Source organism: Vigna umbellata, chromosome 1 (genome assembly GCF_029865625.1).
Source record: "Vigna umbellata cultivar VRB3 chromosome 1, Vumbellata_1.0, whole genome shotgun sequence".
In the NCBI taxonomy this organism is placed as follows: domain Eukaryota; kingdom Viridiplantae; phylum Streptophyta; class Magnoliopsida; order Fabales; family Fabaceae; genus Vigna; species Vigna umbellata.
This window is the reverse complement of record NC_142165.1, coordinates 61204159-61228748: the sequence shown is the minus strand read 5'-3', so window position 1 is coordinate 61228748 and position 24590 is coordinate 61204159. Positions and strand designations below refer to the sequence as shown.

At 32.5% G+C, this 24590-nt stretch overlaps 1 pseudogene across 1 annotated transcript; it reads right to left on the bottom strand.

The window, feature by feature from the left end:
* Window positions 1–2221: 2221 nt before the first annotated feature.
* On the bottom strand, window positions 2222–6947 carry LOC124826988 (lysine-specific demethylase JMJ29-like; annotated as a pseudogene). The gene is made up of 6 exons (XR_015784045.1): window positions 6528–6947; window positions 6308–6444; window positions 4850–4913; window positions 4185–4768; window positions 2797–3458; window positions 2222–2575 (listed from the first exon to the last, which is right to left on the bottom strand). The product of XR_015784045.1 is annotated as a lysine-specific demethylase JMJ29-like (transcript).
* Window positions 6948–24590: the final 17643 nt, after the last annotated feature.

Sequence of the window (24590 nt, the reverse complement as noted above, 5' to 3'; positions counted from 1 at the left end):
ATAACATCACAAGGTATCTCATGTCTTATTATAATTTGAGTTATTTAAATCGCACATTAATTTTTGGTAGTGGTCAAGATATTCCAAATAAGGGTTTTGGTCAACCAATCTTGCACACACCGTAAATTATAAAAAAAAATATATTTTGTGTCACAACTCACTACTGATAATAATGTTTATGTTTCCTTTGACCCTTTTGACTTCTTTGTTGCTGATTTAAAGATGGGGATCCCATTTATGAGATGTGACAGTGTTGGCAAATTTTATCTAATCACCAGTCTCATTCCTTTTGTTGGTTTAGCTTCCAATGCCTAGCATGGTCATCTTGGCAATCTCGTTTATTCTATTTTGTAGTTTTCATATGAATAAGTTCATTGCTTCTGAACATTTGAATTCAAAAACTATTTGTGATTCATATGTGTTTGGAAAACATGTTAAGTTGTCTTTTATGTCACCCAATAATGCTACTTTGGTGTCTTTTGATATTTTACATAGTGATCTTTGCACATCACCTATTTTAAGTTCCTATGGTCATCACTATTACGTTTTGTTTCTAGATTATTACTCTTATTTCCTGTGAACATTTCCTTTAGGTGCTAAATCTCAATTTTTTTGAAAGGTTCACATCTCTCATTAATCAAATTCAATTTAGAAAAACCTTAGATGTTTTCAATGTGAAAACGAGCATGAGTACAACAATTCATTGTTTCACCGATTTTGTGATGAAAATAGTCTTTTTTTTATTCTTCTGTCCCCATACTTCTTCTTAAAATGGCAAAGAAGAACATAAAAATTAAACCATTAACAACAAGATTCATACTCTCCTCGTTTATTCATTAGTTCCTCCTTCATTTTGGCATCACACCCTTCAAATTGTCACTTATCTCCTTAATATACTTCCTCGAAAGGCCTTGTTTACCTTCGTTTTGACATCATGTCCTTTAAATTGTCACTTATCTCCTTAATATACTTCCTCAAAAGGCCTTGTCTAATCAGCCTCCCACTCAACTTCTGTATCATTGTGATCTCTTCTATACACATTTGCAAGTCTTTGGTTGTCTTTTTTGTCCTTTGTTCACTTCTTCTGCCATTAACAAATTACAACCATGATTGAATTTGTGTTTTCTTAGGCTATCCCTTTAGTCACAAAGTTTATAAATGTTTTTTATTTGTTCCAAAGAAAGGTAATAATATCGTGGCATCTCATTTTTTTATGAAACACAATTTCCTTTATCCCATATGTCTTCCTCTCCTATCTCTACTTAAGACAGTTTCACGAATGACATATATCCCTTCCTTGTTTATCACTGACCTAAGTTGAAGCTTTTGTCTAGTCTATAATACCCTCCCTTTCATATAGGACATCAAGATCAACATATCTATCTCCTACTTTAGACTAGCCTGTCGTGCATCCAAATCCTACTCATCCATCATGACTCGCCCCTTCTACTAGGACCATGGCCATCCATAGATGGATCTCTACAAATCTAGAAAATTTTTTATCCTTTCTGTTTCCATTTTCGACTCAACGGGATTTGATTCCGTGAACTTGTGATGTTAATATTATGTGGATTTTTAGACATCAAAGGAAATCTAATGGTTGTTTTGAAATTCATCGTTTTGAAAAGTTGCTTTAATTGGGATACCAACAAACCCACCTTAGCCGTAACATCTATGGGAATTAACATGACTAAAATAAAGTATATAAATGCTATATAAATTTCCCTTAGAAGCTTACTTAAAGATTACATGAGACCTATACCCACATTTTACGATAATATCAAATCATGTCCTAAATCATTGCATCAAATCATTGCCTGAACTTATTTTAGAATTGTTGATTTATTGGTTTGTTATATATAGCTTCTAATTATTTTTTATTTAAGTAAAACTCTAATGTGTTTACAAATTTAGTCAAGAGAATTCTCGAGTGTGATAACTTCGCTAATATCAGTCAACTGAGGTCCTCCGTTAAGTCTTTCAAAAACTCCTGCTTCTGTCACCGTAGCTAACAGACCATATAAGAGAACATAACGTCTAGTTCACTTCTTAATATAGTGTCTATGTGTATCTGTTATTTCACTACCCCAAATTTACATACTATGTGCGTCTATTTCTCACTGCCCCCATTTAGCGGATACTAACCACATTCTTTATTTGCTGAAATTTAATTTTGTATTCACACAAATTCTTATATTGTTTAATTTGAAATATATCTGGGAGTATATTGTCTGCCAAATACTTGAAAATAACTATTCACAACCCTTCACCCAATCCGTAATGACATATACTTAATGAAAATTTTATTACAGGAAAATGGGAGAATGTGAGACAGACAACGTCATAAGGGTGAAAACCTCCAAATATTACAAATGTAACCACTAAATATATTTGGTAGGAACCAAGCTTTACTAATGACTCAGGCTGACAAATAGTATCCACAACTAATTTACCTGCTTTAAAGGACTGCAATGCATATGCCTAAACTCTCTGAAATGCTTCCCTAGATACTGCTGCAATTTAGGCACGTCCTGCTTCCGAAAAATATACCACAGTGCACCTTCTGGACCATCCCCTGCAAACAACAAATCACTTTCTTGCTTTATATTTACTTTGTCAACCTCTTTGAACTCGGATCTGCATGAAAGACCATCCTCACTAGCAATGGCCACCTCACTACTAACAGAGGGTTGATGAAACCTCCAAATATTACAAATGTAACCACTAAATATATTTGGTAGGAACCAAGCTTTACTAATGACTCAGGCTGACAAATAGTATCCACAACTAATTTACCTGCTTTAAAGGACTGCAATGCATATGCCTAAACTCTCTGAAATACTTCCCTAGATACTGCTGCAATTTAGGCACGTCCTGCTTCCGAAAAATATACCACAGTGCACCTTCTGGACCATCCCCTGCAAACAACAAATCACTTTCTTGCTTTATATTTACTTTGTCAACCTCTTTGAACTCGGATCTGCATGAAAGACCATCCTCACTAGCAATGGCCACCTCACTACTAACAGAGGGTTGATGAAACTGATCAACTTCTTTCTCATCACAGCATCCACTTTCGGTTTCCAAAACTTGGAAACTTGAAGAAGGAGAAAAGGCAATACAACATACTGCATCAGACATATCACAGTGGAGCTTAGTCACAGAGTCAACACGTCCAAGCTTCTAAGGAAATCTGTAAGAAATATATGTCTTAGGTTCCAAGTCTGACTTTAGACACTTCTCAGGCAATTTCATAACCAGGTTAAGACAACCACCAAAAGGATCAGTATATTCTTTGAATAACAAAGAAGTATGAACTCAGCATACTGTCGAGGTGAGAGTTCCTCAAACAAATTAAAAGATGGCAAGTCTTTTAATTTCAATATCTGAGGCCAATTAAACCAATCCCCACAGGCTTTTGTATAACCAGTAAAACATTGACAGATGTTAATTTCAACCTGGATTTAACCAACTCCTAAAAGAAATGAAGAAATGAAGAAATCAAAAGCAACAGAACAGCAGGCAAGTCAAGTAAAACCACCAAAGAATTACAGAATCAGTAAAATAAAGAATACGTGACTTACTCTAGTCTATTACAAAAAAAAAAAAAAGAAATACAAGTTGAAAAGACCAAGAAAATTGAAATGCAGTTTACAACAAAATATTGTAATTTTTAGTTACGTTGCAAAATATTTCTTGGACACTCAGCTCATACAAGTTCATGGAAGTCAGAAATTGACAACATTAAAAGCACTGAAATTCAGGAAATTTGAAATAAATTTTCCACAACTAAACTATTCTTTATTGGACATTTGAAGCATAGTGGTTCCAGGTAACCAATATTAAAGAATTTAAACATAAACTTCATGAGAGTGAATAATGAACTTAGAAAAATCACTCTAGAGAACAAGTTGAAGATTGAGAAAGTAAACAAACTTCACACAAATCTGACAAATCAATTGCATTCACATCCAAATGTTGTCCATGCCATTGTGCCGAGTTCATACTTCTGCCATTTGAAATTAACATCTTCCAATTTTTTACTGGATATACAAAAACTCGTGGGGATTGGCTTAATTGACCTTAGATATTGAAATTAAAAGACTGGCCATCTTCTAATTTATTTGAGGAACAATTGTCTCAACATTGTGCCGAGTTCATATCTTCCTTGCCATTCAAGGATTATACTGATCCTTTTGGTGATTACTTAACCTAGCTAGCTGTGAAATTTTCTGAGGAGAGTCTAAAGCCCTAGGACAGTACAAATAGTTCACTGGAATATGCACAGGAAGCAGGCTTTCTCATACCATGATATCTAACATCTGTGTTTCTGTCAAGCCTTGAACATATACAGGAGTTGTCAGGGGTCCAAAGTTTGTATGTTTGTTCTAGTTCATTTGCTTTACACAATAAATCACTGGTAAAATCTTGACCTAATATGCTTCTCAGTTCTAGAAAGCCATGGTTACATTCATCACTGACTTTTGGACAAGGAATACTACCATTACTTTCTGCGTGCCATCCAGATCTTGACCATTCACAAACTACAGGCTTAGCAACATCGTTTGTTTCAGTGCAGTTTACCCTTTTATTTACTACTTCACCATGCAAGTAACCGTGACCTTTGTAGGAAAAATCAAACATAACTAGATCTGCACCACCTACAAGCTGACCAATACGAAGCTCACGACAACAGATGAGACGAAAATCGAGAGAGCATAGTGTACAGCTTCTGTGATAATCAAATATTGACGTTTTACAATTATCACTGCAATAGAGATTTAAGTTAACAAATAAAGATACAAGGGTAACTGGGAAAAAGACAATAAGATGTGAGAAATATACTAACCAATATACTCGCTCATCCTTAGGATAACCTGCGTCTGTTACTCTAAGCTCAGAAATTCAGATACCTGTAGTTCACAACCAAATAACAAATTATACAATGCAAATATACGGAACTTGTACTAAACTCTAACTGGAGCATAAGATGAAAGCCAAACTTAAGCTACATTGCTACAGTGCAAACAATAAAAATAGTTCAAAGTTAAGTGATCCAAGATTGAGAGAATTATTTATGCAGCTCAAACAAATGGTATCTCCCATGTCCAACACGTATCAAACAGTGACACGCATACAGTACCATACGACACATATCGGTAAAGTGTCCAATTTGAAAGACATTTTTTTGTCTTTAACATAATTTTGACATGGTTCCAACATAATGTTAATAAGGATAAATACAATAATTTTCTAAAAATCTGTAAACTTCTAAACTTATTGCAAAAGTTTATATTATTATTAAGAAGTGGACTTCAAGTCTAACTCAATCCCACAAAACCGGCTTGTAAGGTAAGGTTTGCACCCACATATATACTATAAATCGGCCTTGTCTCTAGTTGATGTGAGACTTCCAACACACTCCTTCATGCTGAGGTACTCTCGTGCTTGTGACTAAACATTAGTGATGGTCCGATAGCAGCTTGATAGCGGGTAGATTGATAAACACAGATCTCGCTAGGATAGACTCTAACCCATGTCTCTAATACCGGGTTAATAAATGGACTTTAAACTTAACTCAACCCCACAAAACCAGCTTGTAAGATTAGGTTTGCACCCATATATATACTATAAATTGGCCTTATCTCTGGTCGATGTGAAACTTTCAACAATTGTGATTATATAAATAAGGAACAAATCTTATATTATCACCACTTTTCAATTTTTGGATATTAAATAGATAGATTAAATTCATTTTTGTATTAGATCATAATATATTTAGATTATTATATTTGATTAACTTTGTTTATAGATGATTTTGAGTATACAAATATTGGTTGTTAAATTAGATAATTCATAGTGATCTAATATATAGATTCGTGTTTCCATATCCTACATTTAGGAGACTATACTTGTCGACATTTGGGAGACTATACTTGTCGACATTTGGGAGACTATACATGCTACATATTCTAAATAAAGACTCAAAACCAAGAAACATTTATAAAAGGGAGCACACCAATAATAAATGGATTTTAGCTTACAAGAATCAGTCAGATCAAGGTTAAAGCTAATCAATTATAATAAAATAGATAATTCGTTCGCTTTTGCGAGTCAGAATTTATTGCAAAGATATATGTGGCTTCATGGCATTCAAAACAATGGTTTGGCTGTGAGTAGCATAATCTGTAGGAACAAGCATGCATCAATCAAATCTTGTCTTCTTGAGCATCAAATTCATTTCTTAATGGAAGATCATTGATTCACAAACTAATAACCTAAATCAACACTTCTAATCGAAAAATACCTTGTATGTTATCTTCTGTCTCGTTCTCAATCATTTATACTTCATCCAACAATCTTAAATGTTGAAGATGTACTTGCAGCTTACACACTGAATTCAACCTGTTCATCTTCATTGGTCTTTGCCTTTTTCTTCATTTCCTACCGAAACGAAATGATAACATTTTAAATATTGAACTCAGAAAATCACAAGAAAACCTAATCCTGAAAGGAGGAGACCTAACTTTAATAAGTACATTGGAGCTCAAGCATGCTTTGCGGATGCAATTACGCTCAGAAAATGAGTAGTCTGGATAGAGTTTGAATCGAAGGGAATGGTGACCCGTGCAGCAACAGATGAATCTCAACATTGAGTATTTTGCCAAGTGGGATTTGAAACCATGGGAATGGTGATTGTATTCCCTTGTGGTCTGTAGGTAGAAGGTATCAGGTTTTGTGAGTGTATTGCCAAAATATAAATAACCAATGTCAAAGTTTGAGGAAATGCTCTCCAAATTTAAGAGCAGAAATCACACTTTACAAAAACTAGCAAAACAGCAGAAATGTGAGAATGGATGCTTCTGTGGGAGGCAGATGTCTATTCTCTTTGAGCAAATGTGGGGACGGTAATAGGTATTTGAAACAATTGAGTGCGCTGCGAAATTGTGAGGGAACTTACCCTGACACATTTTGGAAGAGTAAATTTTTTTTCTCTCTCTCTCTCAATTATCTCACTCACATGCTACTCATGTTTATTCTATTTTTTTAATCTAAACCTAGTTATGCACCTAGCTTCCTTTTCGTATTTGGTTTAGTTTATTTGTTTGTATATTTTCAGCATGGTAAATGAAGGTAGAATTAGAAATGTAGGATTTATCTGATTTCGTTATGGATTTTATCATAATTCAAAATCTAGTTGAAGTATCATTGGATTTCAAAATTCGGACTTTACTAGATTTTGAAATTTGAATAAGAGTTTCATTAAATTTTGAAATTCGACTAAGGACTTTGTTTGATTTTGAAATTCGATGAAATCCTTAGTCAGATTTTGAAATCTAGTTAAGTGTTTAACCAGATTTTGAAATTCGATAAAACCCTTAATCGAATTTCAAAATTTGGTGTGTATTTATATATATATATATATATATATATATATATTTCTATTTAATTTTTGTGTGTGTTCTAGTTTTATGTATTTATTCTCTTTAAGTTAGTTATTTTTTGTGTATTGATTTTAATTTTTATGAACTTGTTTGTTATTAAAATGATAAGAACACGAGGTGTATTTACATATCGGGCTAAGAGTTCTTTACAAGGTGAAGACATAAAGAAACCTACAACATCGACTCATAGAAGGGGTCGTCCTGAACATGTTGTAGCGAGCATTACGTCATCTTGATATTCATGAGGAGCAAAGGATTTATTCAAGAGCAACATGATGTTGTTGAGCATCATAAGGATGTTGTTCAATAACAACGTGAAGTAGATGGATTTCCTAACGTTCCACATCATACATCACTATTGATGAGCTATGTCGACCATGTTGCATTCGCCATATGGTAAGGCCAGATTAGTAGAGTAGTTGAATATTTTTCTTCTTTAATTTGATGGTTGATGAGTTGTTTGAACTTTATAAGCAGCTATTTTATTTAGGATTGAGAGGAGATCAAGCTGGTCTTCAATGGAGAAAATTAGACAAATTTGGAACATGTCATTTTGTTGTTCAAAATTTTGTGATGAATTCCAGATTGATGTTTCTATGAAATTTTCTTACGATTACGCTGATAAGGGCTTGATATTGGCATTTGTTGAGAGATGACAGAGAGAGACGAACAATTTTCATGTCCTTGTTCGTGAGATAACTGTCACACTAGATGATGTATCCATGCTGCTACATCTACATATAGTTGGACAATTATGTCTAAATGAAGTCCTAGACTTTGAAGTGGCTCCTAGGTACTATCATCAACCGATTGGGTGTAGACCACACGAAGCCTACATTTGATATGAGGCAATGTCGTGGTTCCCAAGTTAGACTGAACTGGTTTAGAGACATATACAATGATTGTTGTGAGAACCAGTAGTGGGAGTATATGGGCCTAATTGTTGCATCTTGTTAGATGCACTATTTTTACGAATAAGGGTGTTACCTTCATTCGTGTATTGTACTTGTTGCTCTTTAGAGACTAGCAATCATGTGAAAGATATGCTTGGGGAGTTGCTGCACCGGCCCACTTGTACAAGCAACTTGGAGATGCTAACTTTGCAGAGACAAGGCAATTTGCTAGATAAACCTTTATTATTTCATTATTGATAAACCTTTAATTAAATTTTTTAGAGTTGGATATATAAACCTTTCCTTGGATGCGAAGGAGGCATTTGCTGCCTAGTTATGATGAAGATAGATCTCGTGCCGCATGTTAGGTGATAGAGAGGCAGATTTTCAGCTTACTTAAGACTAGGACACATTTGGATGGCTTGACATATGATGGGGTGATCTGGGCCCCATATGAATCACATCAGATTCGTCGTCTGCTTCTGGCCATTAATATGTTTTCTGACTGGACCAGAGTTGGTGTGATTATACACTAACATCTATCTAAACACTTGTTAAGGCAATTTGGGTATGAGCAGTTGGTCCCACACTCACTAAATGCTCTTATAGATGCTAAAATTGCAACCATTGATGATTTTTGGTTGCGATTTTCCAAGCACGTGTTTGTGAATGTCACATAGGTATCATCTCCATCTGCATGTGTTGAGGGATACCTCTAGTGGTTTAAAAGGGTATCACATCCCTATGTTATTCCTACTATCGAGGACGACCGATCGAGTATTGTACTTCGACTTTGTTGAAATCTATAAGATGACATTCTAGTTTGTAGGAGATCGAAATTAGAATTTGCTTTTTTTATATGCAACCGTATAATGTTTATGGGTTTATGCTATTGAAGAAAGTTAATTAGTTTTTTGTTAGTATCATTGTAGGGATCTATCAAGCACGATAGTAATGGTTGAATTAGTAATTGTGAATCAATGGATCTATCTTATAGGTGATGATTGATCTATCATTGCATCCTATTGACATAAGAAGATGACCACGTCCACACCTTGAAGTAACAATGGATAGACGATACCATATCCATCATGTGTAAAGGACAATCTTCTTGTAGGTGAACATGTAAAGATAAAATTAGTAAATGGAACATATTTTATAGTGGAACAAAAGAATAATCACTTTACCTACACAAAATGAGATCCATGAACTTATTATATGCATATTATTCAATGTTGTCTTATATCAGAAGGTGGTGTACTACATAGTGGGAAGATAGTAATATTTTGACGATATGACAAATAAACTAAAAAGACATTATATCAATTAGTAATAGCATAATCAATGTCTAGTATAGTCACCCACTTATCCATATTAGCCTTTAATTAATGAAACAAATTGTTATCAAAGAAAAAGGTAAGACATAATAAGTAAAGTTTCAACTATAGCAACATATACCCCTGATTATGAGTCCACTAGCAAAGACTTCCTTAGTTGTTCTAGTCGACCATAGCTTCCCACTAGTCTTGCGTATTCATCACGTTGCTTACTAAGTTCTTTAAACAAGTTATGTCAGATAAGGGGCCATGAATCTCCACTTATCCCCAACAAAGCAGCAATGCATTTATAGCCACAATGACCATCAACAACGACATCAACAACATTAATAATGTAAGGGTGACAAATAGAATGGAACTAATCCAACATGGGAACTTTCCTTTGTTGCACAACTTTAGCCATAGATTGTAGTCTTTTTTTGTTGATGAAATATCATGTATGGAATGTAAGGCATCTACGTGCTCAAAATATAAGGGTTCACACTTTGTAGACCTTTCAGATCAATGAACTTCACTCTTTTGTGCACCCTTTGTTTTTACTTTATGCATTAGAGGTACCATAAATGTTATCATAAGACAAGTGATTTCAAAGTAACTTCTATTTGATATTCATTTTTACTACAATGTCAACTTCTATAAAACAATTAAGTATTAGATCAAATTCACATTGAATGCATAATTCTAATTGCGATTCATTTGATAAAATAATTGAAAACCTCAATCTAATCCATATTATATGAATGTCAGATAGAGGAATCATTCCAAGGTAATATTTTTTAATTTACAAGCAAAGGATAGACCATATGTTCATCTCAAAATGCATCCACAACTTTCAAATCCTATATGCTTTACTCGATCAAACTCCTGAGCAATGAGTCTCAAAGCATATCTTCATACATGTCCAACAATTCTTTTATATATGTTTCCTTTAAAAGAATTACTCATAAGATTTAGAGTTTTTTTCAGAGGAAGCTTTTGTCTCATTATGTTGTAGGATGATAACATTATAAATTGGATTCCCACACAAACAAAGGTCTCTCACATTGCTCCCCAATACTTTTCTCAAGCTTTAGTGAGAAGACTCAACCTTGATACAATTGATATGAACAATAACATAAAATATCTAACAAAAACAACTAAATAAACAAAGATTAAAACATACTGGTTTGACGTTGTGTTTCCTAAATACATAACTTAATTTGTTTATACCTTTACAAAGTATGTCTTATACAAAATCATCCAAAGAGTCATTGACATATTTAAAGAATAAAGGTCAAGATGAAGGTATTCAATACAATCAGTAAACATTGATTCATGTTTACAATCCATGACATTTTCTAATGCTTCCATGATGACATCTCATGCTTCAACATAACTAACTAACATTTTGCACTTGGCTTGCACATTTTTCTAAATGTGGAAGAGACATAGAAGATGATAACATTCAAGGAATACAGTGTCAATAAAATTCATCAAAGCTAGGTCTTTATCACTAATAATGATCTGTGGATCGCCTTCATATGTCAAAAATAATCTTCTTGGCCTTTCTAGAGCCCAAGTGAAATTATTTTGTCTTTAATTTGATAAGAATACAAGTGATGAGTTCATATTTATGCCCTCATTTAGCCTTTAATATTGGATTCTTAATTAGTTTTTATACTTTAATAGAATATTTTAGGTTTAAACCCTCGGATGGTCCTTATATTTGTTTAGTTCTCGATTCGATCCTCTTGTTTAAAAGTGTCTCAATTGGGTCCTATAATTTGTAAATTAGTAAAAATTAAGCCATTTTCCATTAATTGGTAAGAAACAACGTCAAGACCTGCTGATGCGGTATATATTAGACATGTTGATCTGAATTAGTTTATTATGTGGAAATATAATTTAAAGTATGATGTGATTTTAATAATAATATCGTAAGCACTCATCTTCTTCATCGCGCCACCACAGATCTCGCGTTGTCGTCATCTCCATCGGACTACCGCGACTCCACCATGTTCGTTCCAATCACCACTACAAGTATCATCTTTCATGTATCACGCACCCATCAGCTCCATTACACATTAGCATTGTCATTCAGGCACCGTGACGAAACCCTAATCGTAGAAATCGCCACTACACCATGATTGCACCTTCATAAAGACCTCAAAACCAGAAAACTCATATTGCGAAAAGCCCCAAATCAAAACCAAGACGCGAACCAGAGAACCGCCACCACAGTCTCGTGTCTTCGTTCCTCTTCCACCATGAATCATATTCTTTGCGAACCTCTAGAAACCAAATCACGCAACCATTTAATTCCATCATCAACCAACTGCAATCATAGATAACCTAAAACCAAGAAACCCCAGAGATATGCAAATTGAAACCCTAACTCACGAGTTCGCAAGCTCTGCATCATAAAACAATCAACCTTGAAGTTAATCGCTAACAAAACCCAAATCGCGCTCCAACCTATAGAGAAAATGAAACCCTAGTCTGAAATCCTTCGCAATCCTCCTTCACAACGAGCTTGATTGCACCACCATGGCCTCTCCATCATGTCGCAATGACGAATAACCTATAAAGTGAAACCAACAAGAAATCGCATTCTCATAAGCTTTACGCGAACCTCATCTTCTCTAGCGACCTCACGCACTGCCTCCATTAGCTTCTTCAACCTGCAAAAAGGAAAATACCACATAACCCAACTATGTAATGCACAATCGTGATAAAACCAACAGCCACCAGAAAACCTTCTCCATGTCCTCACGGCGCAAGAATCCCCTCTACATCAGAACCCTAATTTGGGTGGGGAATTGCACGTCATAATTTACTACACGGGTAAATTATCATTATAAAACATATCAACCACTAAAATTAATCAAGAATAACATGTTCTCCAAAAAATATTACAACTCAGTAGGTCTTGATGTCGTTTCTTAACACTTAATGGAAAATGCTTAATTGTTACTAATATACAAAATTTAGGACCCAATTGAGACCATTTTAAATGAAAGGACGAGATTGAGATTTCTAAACAAATATGAGGATCATCTGATGGTTTAAACTAATATTTTAATTAGGATTTGTTATAATTGGGTTTATTTAGCATGAGAAACAAAAACATGTTAAAAATAGCTTTTTAGTTGCATAAATGTTCTTTGGATATTTTGATGTGTGTTAGTGCAACTACAACTAAGTTGAGCTCATCGAGGTGTAGAGATAAATTAGTTAAAGTTTCATGATATCTTAAAGATAAATCCAAGAATGAAAAATAATCAAGACCATAAGAAGTCTATCCAAGCATAACATGAAAAAATGAAGAAATCTGGCTAAGCCAAGAAGAGGGAACAAAAAACAAAAAATGAATCTTACGGTTTTATCTATTTTTTCTACTAAAAGGGCTTTGATAATTGACAAATGTTTATGATTAAAGATAATTTCGGCAAAATATATCTTAAGATATTTTATTTGATATTGTTAAATAATTACCTTATTTAACTATATCAATAAATATCAAAAGATAATATTTATCAAATCTTTTTTAGTATAGCATATTTCTTCTCAAATATTTCTCCACAACAATCAAATATATCTTGAAGATATTGGATTATTTAGAAGATAACTCGAGGAGATTACATTATCATAAAGAAGATTACAACAACAGAAAAGCTTGAAACAAAGCCCAATCCAATTTCTATATAAAGAGACTTAGGGAAATACATTGGGGGAGCTTAAGAACTCTTTCGGGTTTGAAATTTTGTCCTCTCTCTCTTCTCTCATGTTCTTCACCCTCTCTTCTTCTATTTTTATTTTATTTCAACATTTCATGGAGTGTTAAGCCTCTAAGGTTGATTTATTTTTGTTGATTTATTTTTATTTGTATTTTGCTTCTTAATCAAGTAAAATTAATGATTTTTACATTATAGTAGATTAGAATGATGTTAAATCTACATAACATATCAATAATATGAGTCCAATGACTTTTATTTTTAGTTGAGAATCTATTTTGATTAAAGTTAGAAACTTTCATGTGATTGACTGGGTTTTTGCCAATAATTGATAATGTACTTTGATTAGTGGTAAAAAATTTAACAAGAATTAATCAAGAATGTACTTTGGTTAATTAGCTTTTTACTTGATATAAGAGGTAAAAGAATAGACATGAATAGGCATAATAATATTGAATTGATAATGTACTTTGGTTAAATTTACTATGATTAATCTACAAAATTGTTGCTTTTAATTGAGAATGTACTTTGGTTACGAGTGAGAACGTCGATAAATTAATTGAGAATTTATATTGATTAATTTGAAATTTTGAGACAATAATTAGTTGAACAATAGTCTTTAGATAACCAATAATGAATCCTATTTTGAAAACATAGTGAAATCAACCTATTTTCTTTATTATTGTTTTTTTAATATTTTTAAATCTTTTTCTAAATTTATTTCTTTCTATCTTTTGCTATTTTGTTCTTTAAACTTTTATTGATCTTTATCTTCTTTATTGCTTTTGTTTTACTAACCTTTTTGTATAGCTTTTATAAGAACTAATTTTTTAAGAATCAATTTCGTGTTCATTGAGAGCGACATAAGGTTAAATTTATCCTTTCTATTTTGTTGGCTATTATCTTAGCAATATTGAAATTACTATATTTTAGTAATATTAATTTGATCATGTCCATGACATCATTATCATAAAGGCAGTTACCCTAACTTATTTTTATATGTGGTATTCACCGGCAAAACAACATTAAATACATTCAACAATTTAATTATAGTAGGAGGAGTCCAAAAGAGGTCACTTACCACCTCATATTCTTTCACACATCTACTCTAATTCATATATTTGTCACGTTTTAAATATGGTAAGTTCCTAACTAGATTGTCTAAATCTTTTCTTTCAAAATTTGGTGAGTTCCTTAATGTTCTCATATATCATTTGAAGCTATATTTTCTAAAAGAGAAAAATCTTAGCAAATCTAAGATTTCTTTGTATTGCTTTTATTTTTCCTTTTTAGAGTTATCAATCTCTACATTTGCTTATAACATTACTTGTGTTGTAAATTCTGAAAAGAATTAAAATACTTGGTGTTTAACTCAGTTGAGTTAAACAATCTAGACATGTTATCTAGGGTTGAGACAAAAAATGGTTAGAATACTTATAAACCAGGAGTCGTTAAACTCGGACTAGTCGTGTTGACTAGGTGAACCAAGAATGGTGAGTGTTTCGGTTAAATTGGTCTGAGGGTCGGCCGTCCTTCCTTGTTCTGCTCTCTTTTGAACTTCAATCCTCTCCGAGAATGCAATCCACTTTGACGAGTTGTTGACCTGCAGAAGACACTATAACGCTCAAGTCAGATATGTTTCACAAAGAGAGGTCACTATTTTATTAATACCTGTTAATTGTCCATAAATAACAATTAATTTCGATTGGATATTTCATATAGTACAGTGAGAATACTCGTTCTAAACCTAAAGAGGTAAAATTCATGTAATCTTTCTAAAATTTAGTGAAACCCCTTAAGAATTCTTAAGATATAATTAAACGTTACTTAGTTTGACTGAACTAGTATAAAATCAGTGTTTTATTACTTTGCCTCTTCAAACACTTTATTAAAAGACAAAGAAAATACTAAAAACATTATACTTTATAAGTAATAAGTATAGAATACACCTATGACAACATTTTACAAACTAACAATCTTCAAATTTGAATCATATCCTAACACTGTTTACTTACTTAAAAAAAATATTATTAGTAAATAAAAATATTTCTCAACAAAGTTATTTTTTGTTCGAATCATTTCCCTTAATTAATCTTATTCTTCATTCTTACTTTACTAAATATACTTGATTTAAACTCTAAAAGTACACAATTAAACTTTTACTCAAACTATAAAAAGTATTGAAAAAGGTACACAATTAAACTTTTACTCAAACTATAAAAAGTATTGAAAAAAGTACACAATCTTTGACCAATAATTTTGTAAAATAAAAATAATATTTTGAATTAAATATAATTTTAAGATTTACTTTTAAAATTTATCTTATATACAATGTAAGGTAGTTTGAGTGAATTTCTCTTCCTCTCACACGTATACTAAATTACCTTTATGTCTTATACATAAAAAACTACAAAAAAAAAATTATATCTTTATTAATTACCATTTTTTTATAGAAGATAAAAACATTAAAAATTGTGGATCCAACAACAAAATTAAGAATAATCAAACTAGCCATCTCTCTATTAAGATTCGCTCATGATTGCATATAATAGTAAAAACAAAAGACAAACATCCTTTGAAATATAAACACCCATTAAATAAATCTTTCTTTATTTATTTTTTCTCTTAGTAAATGATAAAATATGCAAAATTTATATATATTTTTTTCTCAATTATTATTTACTATTTTGGGATGTGCAATTTTTCTAGTAATATAGTTTTACGTAAAAAATATAAAAAAACCAAAAACTATAATTGAAAGTATCGGGCCCAACAAAAGTAGTAAAAGGAGAAAAAAAAATGAAGGCATGAGCTTGAATGACTTGTTCAAAGCAAGTACAATCAGCTTCAAAAATCTTTTTATTTGTAGATCGTGTTGAGACTTGATAATTTAAACTCAGACTAGTGATCTTAACCAGGTGAACAAAAATAAAAATATTCATTTTAAACTTGAAAAAATAAAATTCGTGTAATATTTTTAAAATTTAATGAAACTCCTTATGAGTTATTAAAATAAACTGAAATTAACTTAGTTTGAATAAACAAATATAAAATTAGTATTTTATTGTTTTGCTTCTTCAAACGTAAAAATTCTAAAAAATTATACTTTATAAATAATAAGTATAGAATACCTATGACAACATTTAACAAACTAACAATCTACAAATTTGAATCTTATCCCAACACTGTTTATTTACTTAAAAAAATATTATTTGTAAATAACAATATTTCTCAACAAACTTATTTTTTCTGGAATCATTTCCCTTAAATAATCTTATTCTTCATTCTTACTTTACTATTACTTATTAAAAGACAAAATTATAACTAAACTTTTTTTCCTAATTAATAGCTTTGATTTAAATCACCATAATTTCCAACTTTTTTCAATTAATATCACCTACAATTTTAATATTATTTAATTTAATATTTCTAACTTTTTACACCAAAATTGTGACGTCCCAAAATATATAGAAAAGGCATACATATAATAAAGACGTCATCATGCATAATATAGGAAAGCAGTCAAGAGTAATTAGGATTACAGTCATCCTTAGAATAGTGTGGAATTGAAAACTAAAGTATTAGAGTTCCTCCCTAGAAATTACAGAGAATTTAAAACTTTAAATGCACTAAAGTTCTTCAAAAATAATATGAGTTCATGGAAATAAAAGCTAGCAAATCTAAGTTGCAGTAGTGTCGTCCCATCAAGAGCTATTTCCAAAGTATCCTCCTCGCCATCTGCTCCCACCCAAGTGGATGATCATCGCAAAAGGAAACACATATAACATGCACAAACACAAGCAAGCAAGGGTGAGCTAATTAAATATAAAAACATGCATCATGTCAAGCATAGAATCTACAAGAGTTATTCTCAAATCAAAACAGATTAAGACAAGTATCCTAACATGTTATATTCTAGACTTGACTCATCCAGACTTTAGAATGATAGTCGAGCTGTGGCGGGTCTTGCACTCATGGTGGCTTATGATACTTGGGTTCCCCACTCTACCACACTCACGAGGTTAGCCTGTTCCGGGCCTTGAGGCGTACTGGAAGCCCCCAAGACTAAGACCTCATACTACTCCTCACCACATGGTTCAATCCTCTCTACGTGAGAAGAAAGACCATTGGAGTTTCAGGATGACCCCCAAGACTGAGCTCCTACATTCATTCTAAACATAATTGAATCTCAACAAGAGAATTCACTATGGATCAAAACATGAGGCACCACCATGTAACCCCTTGTGAGGTCCATGGAATTACGTCCATCAAACATACTTTGAAAACCACATACTTTCACTTTTACATTGCATACAACCATAGATATAATACTTATTATACTTCAAAAGACCACAAACAACTTAGTAAGTCATCAAAAATCACATGAAACCATTCCATGTACATTAACAGACAATAACAGTCCAAGAAGACCTGCTAAAAAACACAAAACCCCTTAAACTCATACTTAGACAAGGAAAATAACTTTGAAACTATCGCCAACAGTTCCAGAAAGGCCCAAAACCCCTAAAACGACCTAAAGAACGTCCAAAAATGATATCTGGAGCCCTAAAACCACCCAAAACTGCCCTGGATGATTTTTCGACGACCATAATCGATTATTTACGAGAGCTTTGAAGAGGATACAACTCTCTGACTAGGATAATCGATTATCAAGTGAGATAATTGATTATTCTTATCAGTTTTTGACAACAACGTGATTTTTCTGGTTTTGATGCATCTTAGACATATCCAAATGAACAATTTAAAATCTGTAACACTAATATTGATATGAAACATGTTTATAGATGAAAGTAAAGTATTGCATTGGTCATTTGGATAGGAATTAGATGTACTAAACCAACTCAATTTCTACTCCAAAACATCAAACTCAATAACTAAAGGACCCCAAACCCAATTCTAACATTTTGTACCTATTCTAACCAATTTGGTGACTCAAATAAGTCACAATCCACTTGCTAAGACTGCCCCAATAGCCCAATTATACCCAGAACCCCTAACTCTCAAATTCACTACCTCACTTCCTCCAAAAGGACCTAAAACACTACCGAATCACCAAGTTTTCTACCTAGCTAAAGTTACAACAGATTTCACACTCCAAATCACTTCTAACATGATCCAATACAGTAATTAAGTTCATCAAACTCACTATAAAATAATCAATCACAGTTCCATCAATTACACCATTCAATTCAAACCATCCTATATACTTCAAATCCAAAGTACCGTACAAAACCGCATAACAGTCCAAAATTCAACATGCATTTATTTACAAAGCAAATTAAAGAAATAAATTCAAAGAAAAATAATTAGCTCCCCTTACCTAGGGTTCTCACAGTACAACTCACAACAGCAACTTCATAGAACCTCTCATAGCAAAACGCACAATACCCTACATCCACCAAATTGGTGATAGAAAACAGCTCTTAGAGCTAGAATGAACATAGGAAATGGAAAGGAATATTTCTAGCTACATGCAACCAGCAGAGATGCATGCCCTAGGTTCCAAAATCACGGAGGAGAAGGAGAAACGACTTACCCGCTGAAGAACAAGAATCTAATCGGAGGGTTGAGAAGCTCTCTGCGTCGCGGTCACTTGAGCACTACCAAATCAAACATGCAATGTCTGAATGTGAGGGAATGGTAGAGAGAAGGCAGAGAGAAGAAAACTGAGTTCTGAGTTTTTAGAGAGAGAATGAAGTTGGGTTAATGAACCAGAATGGGTCTGAAAATGGCTTTTAAAGGAACAATTCTTGGCTTCATTAACTTAATACTCCATTAAATTTTTAAATAAATTTCCAGGTTCTTACAAAAATCATTTTTACTAAATAAATATACACTTTTTAAATTTCTTTTAAAAAAACACGCTTATAAAATATTAATATACCATAATTTTTCTCTAATGAACTTATTTTTATGTTTTTTTATTCCTTTTTTTAAAAAACATAAAAAAAAATCCAACACAAAATTTGATTTTATGAAAACTGAATTTCGACTAATTTTCCTACATGCCGTCCAAAAAACAACAAAAACAGAAAATTTCCAAATCTTTACTTGTATTTTATTTTTCTATTTAATTTCAATGTTTAAAAGAATAGTAATTACTTTTTTTTCCAACTATAACTAATTTACTAAACTTTAAAAAAAAATATTACATTTCTAAATTTTACAAAAATAACCTTAAAACAACAAATTAAAAACATAGAATGAGTATTAAAATTAAAATAATTGGACCATAAGCTTATGGTTGACTAGACTAAACACCCTTTTGAAAAGAATAATAATAAAAATTATACAGAAACAATCAAAATTAACGAAGATAACCTACATTTAACTAATTTCTTTTCTGATTTTGTTCTTGTGTCCTATTAAGGAGACATCACCCAAGTTTCATATAAGGAACAAACATACGAGGACCATGAGTAGACTCAAGTGAAAAATATGGTTTATATAAGAAATAGCAGCCATAATTTTGAAAATACAACTATAATGAAATATTAAAATAAAAAAAAATAATTAATAAACTTGTGACTCTAAAAAGCATGTATTTTTATCTTCAAATTATAATCTAGGCATAGTGATTAATTATGAATCCAGTGTGATAGAAGGATTAATGTGGTTGCTTTCACACACATACCAAAATTGTATTCACACATTTTCATGTTGTTGCTTTCACTTTTATTTTAAAGTTCCATGGACACTTTATAATTGACCTAGGCCAGCTGGTGATTACCCATCACTCCACCAGAAGGGATTAACTTGGTTGTTGAAATAGAACCATGCTATCTTCCAACATCCCACTCTAAAAGTAGACAAATAAACTTTTACCAAACTATAAAAAATATTGAAAAAAGTACGACAATGATATCACTTGATTTATTATATACAAATCTTTGACCAATAATTTTGTAAAATAAAAATAATATTTTAAATTAAGTATAATTAATTTTCAGATTTAATTTTATAATTTATTTTATTTACATTGTAAGGTAGTTTGTGTGAATTTCTCTTCCTCTCACACGTATACTAAATTACCTTTATCTTATACATAAAAAAATACAAAAAATCATATCTTTACTAATTACCAATTTCTTTTTATTGAAGATAAAAACATTAAAAGTTGTGGATCCAACAACAAAATTAAGAATAATCAAACTACCCATCTCTATTAAGATTCGCTCATGATTGCATATAATAGTGAAAACAAAAGACAAACATCCTTTGAACTATAAACACCCATTAAAAATATCTTTCTTTATTTATTTTTTCTCTTATTAAATGATAAATATGCAAAGTTTATATTTTTTTTCTCAAGTATTATGTACTATTTTGGGCGTATATATGTGAAATTTTTCTAGTAATATAGTTTTAGGTGAAAAATATAAACTGAACCAAAAACTATTATTGAAAGTACCGGGCCCCAAGAAAAGTAGTAAAAGGAGAAGAAAAAAAACGAAGGCATGAGCTTGCATGACTTGTTCAAAGCAAGTACAATCTAGATTCCTTTTGGCTTCCGAAATCTTTAAATTTGTAGACCGTGTTTGGACTTGATGATTGTACCCTGAGGCCTGGAACACGAAGCACAGACCCATTCAAATAATGGCCAAACAGAGCGTAGCGTCGAGCTTCTGCCTTAAATTTTCAGCTGAATTCATTTAACCAAACCACTTACTTCTATCTTTGGAACGAGTCTTCACTTTTTGTTTTCATTAAGTTGTGTGGAATTTGAATTGAGATTAAAATCCTGGGCACACGGAGCATCCTACTCGGTTCACGCGGTTCAGACACATACTATTTATAACAACGTCGGCACTGCTCACCCTTCACTTTTCACTTTCCTTTTCAATCAGCATTTTCTCAAACACAATGCCTGCAACAAATTCACCTCCCAGATTGATTCCTCAAAGGGGTCAAGTTCTAAAGAGAATCCTAAAGATTGTGTTCTCTTGTCTCATCTGTGCTTCTCATCATTCTTCTTCCAGTTCTCCTAATCCCAAAACCTCTTCTTCAATCTTTCCGGCACCACTTCCTTCCCGCCGTCTCTGAACCCATTCGAACATGGACTCTGGGTCAGCTTCTGTTGGCTTATTCAACAACCTTCTTAATTATGTCTGCGTCTTACGTTGTAACGTTGTTGTACCCACAACTCAATTTTGTTTTGTTTCATGTAAATTGTATCCCTTCTCTCGCTTTGATCGGGTTTGAAAATTTTTGAAGAAAACAAAAATGTAGTTTTGAATGTGCTTTATGTTAATGCTAATGATGGAATCTCTCCGTGAGGTTTTCTTCTGCTCATTTCTCGTTCCAAAAGAAATTCAATCTAATTATATTAAGGGGCAAAAGATATTAGAATTTATAAATTTGAATTAAATTCAACGGTCTCATCCACACGTGTGATGATTTTGCAGTGTGGCATTTAGGCTAATAATATTTTACTGCTTTTGACGAATAATTCAAACGAAAGTGGGGTGTGCCAAGTCACTCTTGACAAATGATGCTTTGGAATTCGTAACATATAAATACTATACTATGATATAATATAATATAATATAATATAATATACTTTAAAGTGAAATAAATTTGTTGGAAACTTAGCAAAGTATTGCATAAAACGTGAAAGTTGAACAGGTCTGAAAACGTTATGCATCTAACACTACATATGTAAGAATCCACGGATTATATCTTAAAGTATCATTAAGAAGATCCCATTACTTCTAGAAACAACCAATTCGAGAAAAAAAAAATTAAATGTAAAGATGAACGGAGTGGTTATGGGGAGATGTAATTCCAGCACATCATTTTAAAACAAAGTAATATATATATATATATATATATATATATATATATATATATATATATATATATATATATATATATATATATTTACTTTTATAAAAACGCCCTCATGCAATAACTACTAATATAGTGATTTATCTTACAATATATTTCTTCAACATTATGTATCTTCTTTTCTACTTAATTTCTTTTTCTTTTAATTTTACTTGGCATTTTATGGTAGTTATTGCTTAGGTTTGTCAAATGTACCATGTATTGTCAAAAGATATTGTCTTTATTTAAAAAATGTTGAAATGGGTTTTGTATTAATATGTTTAGTTACTAATAAAATTATTTATTTCAATATAATCGTCACTATTTAAAATTTGAATATTTATCTTAACTTAGAAATCTTTATTTAACTATATATATAAAATACTAGTAAAAAAAATATATTTTTAACTTGGACATTACGTTTCGGTTTTAAAAAAACCGAAGCGTATTAAAATGCGGTGACAATTTCGTAATTTTTGTGAAACTATATGTCTCGATTCAATTGGAACTTATGCTTAAGGGGTATATTGCCTCGATTCTCTGACCAACCGAAACAAAAAACTCTGCTTTTCCTTTGCAAATCAGCCTTTTCACCTGCGAGCCTTTTCAAAATATGCCTATTGCCTCGGTTCTGTGTAGAACTGAGACAATATGTCCTGCCAAAAGCTGACAACCTTTATATTTGAACGTTTCAAATCAATTTTGTCAATCTCTACTGCCTGAACCGATGTCATAAGGCCTTTATGCCTCAATTTAACCACGAACTGATGCCTATAGTTAAAAATATCTTTAGTTGCCATTTATAATTTTTTTTTAATTTTTCTTAAAGGTTTACGATCAGTTATCTTTAGAACTGAGGCAGTAGAGTCTTATTGCCTAGGTTGTCTACTTAACCGAGGCAATACCTTCTTCGATTTTTAAATTTCAAACCTTTCATTCTCCCCGTCCACAACCTTCTCACCACCACCATCCTCAACTCCCACCAAACAAACTTAACCTCAGACTCACGATCATCAACTCGCTCCGCTGTTGCTGCCTCCACCACCGGTCGTCGTTGCTGCCTCCACCGTTGGTCGTCGTCGCTGCCTCCACCATTGGTCGTTGCCGCTACCTCCACCACTAGACGACATCATAAAACATTTTAACCTATTGTTCCACGTTGATGCCTCTACTTCTCTCGCGCGAACTTAGTTGTTCGTTGTTGCCTTTGGCCATACATCGTGGCCACCGGTTGTTCGTCGCTGTCTTCGGTCGTTCATCACCGTCTTCGGCTGTTTGTCGTCGCCTTCGGCTATTCATCGTCGCCTTTGGCTGTTTCGTCGCCGCCTCCGTTGTCCCAGATAAAAAAGAAAAAGAAAATATGTTGAAAAGCAAAAGTCCTATTTTTTGAAATAAAATAAAATAAAAGGCATATACCGCCTTGGTTCGAAACCAACCGAGGCAAAAGACCCCCCACATACTGCCTCAGTTCAAAACTAAGGCAAAAAGGCTACCCTTTTTTCCTCGCCTGTATATACCTCGGTTCAAGAACCCCTGCCTATAGACAAAAATAACCGGTGTCGTTTCCCTTTACTGCACTAGTGAAAGTTTAGTTATGAGTTAAAAGATGTTGACTGCTAGCAACTATTGACAATCTATTTTTCACCTCAAACAAATCAATATATAATATATCTAATAAAATAATATTCATAGTATTTTAATAATATATGATGAAATGTATTCATGATTATGTTTTAACACAAAAATCAAATGGTTATTGTTAAAATAAAATGACTCAATTTCTCACACCAAGAGGGGGGTGAATTGGTGAAGTATAAAAAATAAAACTTTCAAAAACTTTTTCACCAAAAGAGATGCCTTTAAACTTTTCTTGAAATGCACGTTAAAAGTTTTTCAGTGCAGTAGAAATTTAATCGAATGAGTATAAAGTATAATCGATTGAATGTAAAAGAGTAGGGATAAGAAAGATCAAATGCTAAATTTTTATACTAGTTCGGCCAAGCCTACATCTAGTGTCCTTCCAACCACAGGAAGCCAATGCACTGTAATGATCAAGGTTTTTACAACAAGGTTTGTATAGAGACCTCACGTCAAAAATATAAAACACCCCTCTAACCCTCTAATCAAAATATAGGTAGTACATAACCAGACTAGCAGCAAGAATCCCCTCTCCTGCAGTCTAACCCCTTGAGGCACCCTCAAAGTCAAGATCGCAACACATCCTTCATCTTGTAATCACAACAGGGAACTCAACCCAATCTTCAGCAGATTGTAGAACCTGATCTTGTAGTAGACACCCAAATGTGTAGATAAATTAGACTTTGAAAACACATCAACCTTACTCTTCAAGAAATT